Consider the following 5618-nt stretch of genomic DNA (forward strand, 5'->3'; position numbering starts at 1 on the left):
TCGTGGCATGGGTAATGTCATGATCCCGTCACGTCGTACGTCAAACCCTTTCGGCCAGACGTGTGGCACATGCCTGCGGGTGGGTGCTTGCCACAGATATGCGTGTATGTGCCACAGGTGCTTGACAGTTTACATCTACCCAAGAACCACTACGACGGATATACGGGTGAGTGTTAAGAAAAAAATGCCAGATCCCACGTACAGTGGGAATCGATGTAATGAGAAGCATGAAGGAAGAAGGTTGACATGTCACTTTAAAATCAGCGCAACGTTACCGGGTGCATGAATGTAGTACACAGTAAACACAAGTAGAATGTTATGCGCACTCATGTATTTAGATAAAATGCAAGTATATTGTTTAGAGTCGCGCAACTACGGCACCATAGCTGCTGCGAGCGTGCTGTGAGCACAACATGTTGTCATTCTTAATGTTGGCGTAAAAAGCAAACATGTCCAGTTATTGATATCGTCACCGGTTAGTCATGTTAGTCATACAATGGTGCCGATTGATTGATTAATTTGTGGGGATTAACGTTCCAAATCCACCATATGATTATGAGAGACGCCGTATTGGAAGGCTCCGGAAATTTCGACCACCTGGGGTTTTTCAACGTGCACCCAAATCTGAGCACACGGGCCTACAACAGCTCCGCCTCCATCGGAAATGCAGCCGCCGCAGCCGGAATTCCATCACGCGACCTGGGGGTCAGTAGCCAAGTACCTTACCCACTTGACCACCGCGGCGGGGCTATAAGGATGATAATTCTAGTTCGCACTGCCTCGCGCAGCAAAAAAACTTCAAAGAGCTTCACCCTTAGTGGGAAGGAAAGGAAATAATAGCCGCGTCTTGTTGTGGAGTGGAGTAGAGTAGAGTAGAGTACACCCTATAAACTGTAGCTCATACCACCACTAGGGGATTGGAAATGTGTTTAGAAAACGAAGGTGGAATCGAAGATGGCGAATCTAAAATTTCTACTACTAAAATAACAAACAAAAATAGTTGGGGTAGGGGGAAGGGAAAGGATAGTCTTGGAGTTATATTAAGCCGTAGAACGGGGAATGCAGCAGCAGTCAAGGTTATGACAGACTTGCATTTATCAGGGCACGTCCCAACGAAGACGAGTCATATTATTGAAACGCTAACCAGCCACAGTAACATTATTATGTGCTTTAGGTGCGGAAAAAAAACCACAATAAAGGACATGAGACAGAGCAACAATACGTGTTCAATCATTTTTCTTCACTAATAATGTAATGGCGCCTTTTTTTTGTTTGCGCGACATGTCCGAGCACTGCCCGTTTCTTTCCATGTATTCTTCGTACCTTGCGATTTCTTGTGTTCTGCGTCAAGACGTCAACGTTCTTTATCGTACATACACAACAAAGCACACGTGCAGTCACGCGTGCCCATAGGCGTGCGCAGAGTTCCTCATTAGAGCGAGAGAAGTGTTCCCGCAGAATCCCCAGCCTCCTTTTTGTCGAGTTCGATAGAAAGCAAGCTTCGCTATAAATGCAAACATGAAATCAAAGTGATGAAAGCTTCTCACAATGACCGGCCTTCGTTACTCGGCTTTGCGAGGCTAAAGGTGGCAAGCAAATAGTTCTTCGCATGCGACGTCAGAGCTACGTGGTCATCATAATCATCAAAAACTGCATGTTCACAATGCCTGAGTTGACCTGAGTTGTCTGAAAGATCTCAATCTGAGGTGTCATGACTGAGACCAGCCATTACACAGCACCTATTCCAGGCCGACGTGGTTCACGGCGGAAACACTGTTTGCAATCGTCCACACCCCCCGTCCGACGGTGATCGAAGTAAATAAGTGAATAGCCTGCTTATCATAAAATCACAGTGTATATTCGTATAACGAAGTGTATATGGGCAGCAGTGGTACATAACCTGCTGTTCGCGCCTGCGGGGAGCCTCGGATTGACTATATTAGCAGCTGCAACTGATTTCCGCGTATACATTTGGGTGCATGGTAAAGAACCCCAGGTGGTCAAAATTTCCGGAGCCCTCGACTACAGCGTCTTTCATAATCATATGGTGGTTTTGGGGCGCTAAACCCCACAAAGCAATCAATGATGTCCGCGTACCTTGCCCGTTCAGAGGAGCTAGAGTCGTTTGCGCATATAACTGGCCGCGTGGACACAAGCGCGCGTTTGGAAGCGTGCGTGTCGTTTGGGCTGCAGCTTCCTTTCTAACGTAACAGCAATTCCGAAAGCTGGCGGCTAGTTGAATTGGGCGACTTCCCAAGGTTAGCATTGAACGGGGACAGTTTTCCGCCTCATCTGCAGCAGAAAAGCGGACTAGCGATATTTCTGCCGATAGGGACAAAATGCGGTTACGCACGGCCTTGGAAAGCACACTGAGATGTGTAGTTGCCAGACAGTGTTGCTTGTACCCAAAGACACATGAAGTAGATAGGATCTGCATAGATATAAATCTTCTATGATGTTGCTTGTACCCAAAGACACATGAAGTAGATAGGATCTGCATAGATATAAATCTTCTATGATGTTGGTCTAACTGAAATGAGAGGCTATATATAGGATATGAAGCTACAAAAGAGATATTTTTCTGCGGTAAGTTTCACAAATTGTATCTCCTAGTCCCAGTCAATTTAACGCCGCGTATAACTGAGAATATAACAGGTGCTCGAACGACGCAAAAAGAAAGCGGGGCGCAAAAGAAGCCCACACTTTCTTTATACACTACTGAAGAGGCTGCAGCCTGTATGAAAATGCTCAAGAACTCATCAGGTATATAGAAGCCGCATAGTTTATGCACGCCTTGGCGACTCCCACCGAACGCGAAGTGCCGAAGGTGTATCAGTTCTCTGGTTTTCAAGAGCGGTATTTCGCCGTTGATTACGGCTACTACGATCACCCAAACAATCACTCCAGCCTCTACTTTTATGGAACAGTGGCTGTAGGGTGCTCGGCTGCTCACCCGAAGGTCGTGGGTTCAATCCCGGCCGTGGCGGTCGCATTCCGATAGAGACAAAGTGGTAGAAGCTTGTGCTGTGCGATGCCAAGGGACATGTCAAAGAACACTAGGTTGTATTCGTCGTGTCTTCCCTCCATCGATGAACACCTGTGTGCGTCATGCCACATACATGAATTAAGCACACATGTGCCACGTACTCGCTTGATTTTAGCCCCGCTGCGGTGGTCTTGTGGCTAAGGTACTCGGCTGCTGACCCGCAGGTCGCGGAATCAAATCCCGGCAGCGGCGGCTGCATTTCCGATGGAGGCGGAAATGTTGTAGGCCCGTGTCCTCAGATTTGGGCGCACGTTAAAGAACCCCAGGTGGTCGAAATTTCCGGAGCCCTCCACTACGGCGTCTCTCATAATCATATGGTGGTTTTGGGACGTTAAACCCCACATATCAATCAAATCATCGCTTGATTTTATTGTCACGTGGTCGTGAAGTTGACGAAGGCTGCAGTAGGTATGTTCAACATGAACTTATTTATTTGGCCGTACTTGTCACCGATAAATCGAATGTCAGATTATACCAATACACACTGGCACTGATAGCGGTGAACAGAGCGTCGGCTGTCGATGAACTGATCCGCGGCAAGGCACGTCGGCATTTATACATGCGGCGTCGAACATTCGAGAATTATCACTGGTGACCACGTTTGTTTTCATTGATTTATTCATACGTGGGGTTTAACGTCCCAAAACCACCTACATGGTTTTGCGCAAGGATTCAGCACCGGTAGTAATGCCAGCGCGGCGTGTACCATTGGCACTGCGAGGACCACTACGAGATGAGCTCGACCGGATGGAAAAAGGCGGCATCATAAAAAAGGTCAACGCGCCAACAGACTAGGTGAGCCCTCTAGTAATCGTAAAAAGGAAAAACGGAAAGCTGCGTTTGTGCATGGATCCTAGGAACATCAATGATTGTCTAAAGCTAGAACATTATCAAATGCCAAAGCGAGAAGATATTGAGGCTGAGTTAGCAGAGGCCAAATATTTCTCGCGCCTTGATGCAAACTCCGGCTTTCACCAAATCCCTTTAGACAATGCAACGTCCAATATGTGCACGTTCAGCACACCGTTCGGGCGATACCGTTTTCTCAGGCTCCCATTCGGTATAGCTTCCGCTCCAGAAGTTTTCCAGAAGGCGATGAGCGAAATCTTCGACCGCGCAGCAGGAGTGCACGTGTATGTTGACGATGTCCTCATATATGGAACTACTAAAGACGAACACGATGCGTGCCTCCGTCATGCTTTACAATTAGCCAGACAGGCTGGTTTGGCGTTCAATGCTGATAAATGCTAGTTCAGGCTGACTGAAATTCATTTCTTGGGTGACGCCATATCTAAAGAGGGAATAAACTCAAACCCTTTGTTGAGCGCATCACTGGGCGATTTGCCTCACCCGGCCGACAAGGCCGGGTGAGGCAAAAAGGCAGGGCCTTTTTGCAGAGGCATATGGACCACTTGAAACCCCTCAGTAGAGAGTCCATCACACGCTCAAAATGTTCCTGGCGCATTACACAACCCAAAGAACATGACTTAACTCCCAATCATTTTCATCGACAGCTATTTGCCAATAGCCCAAACGAAGGTCGATGGAAGAAAAGTACCGTGCACCAGAAGGGAATCAATGGCGTCGTCTATTTGCAGCAATGGGTAGAAGTATTTTTTTATTTTGTTGATGTGCCGGTGAAATGCTGGTAATCGACGCAGAACTGCCAGGTGTTGTCTTTGTTTTTTACAAATACCACGGGCGACGCTCAAGGGCTCGAAAATGCCTCAATTGTGTCCTTAGCGAGTATTTCGTCAACTTCCGTTTCAATGACGCTGCGCTCGGTCGCCGAGACATGCTAAGGGTGCCGATGAATGGATGTTGCCTCCGCGTTGTCAATTCGATGCCTCACTAGATATGTTTGTCCAAGTTTGGGTGAAGTGAAATCAAAAGCCCCGGTATGACTCCAAGTGAAGGCATAGGTCCTGGCTTTTAGAAGGGTCAGGGTCCGGGGCAATCATGTTTTCGAATGTGTCATCAGGTGTCGGGCCAGCAGCAGGGCTGCCTTGAGGCGACTGTGGGGCATCAATGGCAAGAGCACCAGGGTTGTTTGCGTCTAAAGGTGATATTGTGCCCAGCGTGATACCTTCAGGAAGCAGTTGTGTGCAGCGTACAAAGTTCAGGACAGGTCAGCAAAAGTTGTTCGCAGAAACAGTCACAAGAGAGTGAGGCAAAACTAATCTTCGTGTCAGTAGACCGTCCAAGAAGCAACGTCCAGAACAGCAAAGAGAACTGAGGTGTTGCGGTCATCGAAGCTCACATGCGCAAAGCACATTCAAAGGACGGTAGGTGTACGGCTATTGGCTACGCGAACAACAGGTGATGAGGCAGGTGTAACAACTTCACCGAGACGACGAGAAAGGTGAGCACTCAGGAATGATGATTGGGCCCTTGTGTGGATGAGCGCTGAAACAGGCATGCCCTCTACATCTACATCCATGAGCTTTTGTCTAGATGCCAGTGTTAACAGATGATTTTCGAATCAATTAGTCAAGGCAGCATCACCTTCCGGGAGCTGCACTGGTCTGTTTTCCCGAGGAGGGACGGCGAGGGGGAGCGACGAGACATAAGC

This window comes from Rhipicephalus microplus, chromosome X (assembly GCF_043290135.1).
Source record: "Rhipicephalus microplus isolate Deutch F79 chromosome X, USDA_Rmic, whole genome shotgun sequence".
Lineage (NCBI taxonomy): Eukaryota > Metazoa > Arthropoda > Arachnida > Ixodida > Ixodidae > Rhipicephalus > Rhipicephalus microplus.